The following is a 580-nucleotide window of genomic DNA, read 5'->3' as shown; positions in this document are numbered from 1 at the left end:
AGCTGGACTAGATGATCTGGACCCAAAATCTCCTGTGATTCTATATGAAGACCCATAGTCTTGTAGTGCTGGAAAACAGCTGACAAGTCCTTGAAAAAGGCACATGAAGATCTCAGACCTAGCTACTTTCTGACACTAATCCAGGTCAACTAATACAACACATGTGTAAGCTAGGTCTCTAGAGACCTCATCTGATGTCTTCAGCACCAGATAACACTGGTCCCTAAATAACAAAAACCCCCAAAAGGCAGCCTGAGTTGGAAACTAAGGTCCTGAGCTGAGCTGCTGTACAAAAAGTGCTTCAACCTTTGACATCTTGGGCATATTCCAGGAACAAGCACACTGGGAACCCCCAAAGGCAGCACAAAACAGAAGAAACGGCAGCAGATTGTTGTCCACCTGATGGAGCAAGGGCTGTCTGAGTGTGTGGTGAGCAAATCACAACTTTGCCCCAAAAAGTCTGCATTCTAGAGGTATGTTTTGTGAGTTACACATATTCAAAGCTAAGTATATGTGAAAACCATCTTCTTCCTAGTCCACACAGGTAGTATTGAGCAGGCCTAAAAGAAATACCAGAAAC

Source organism: Corvus kubaryi, unplaced genomic scaffold (genome assembly GCF_017639235.1).
Source record: "Corvus kubaryi isolate FWS band 111438036 unplaced genomic scaffold, C.kubaryi_AGA036_p1.0 133, whole genome shotgun sequence".
Lineage (NCBI taxonomy): Eukaryota > Metazoa > Chordata > Aves > Passeriformes > Corvidae > Corvus > Corvus kubaryi.
This window is presented reverse-complemented; position numbering follows the sequence as displayed.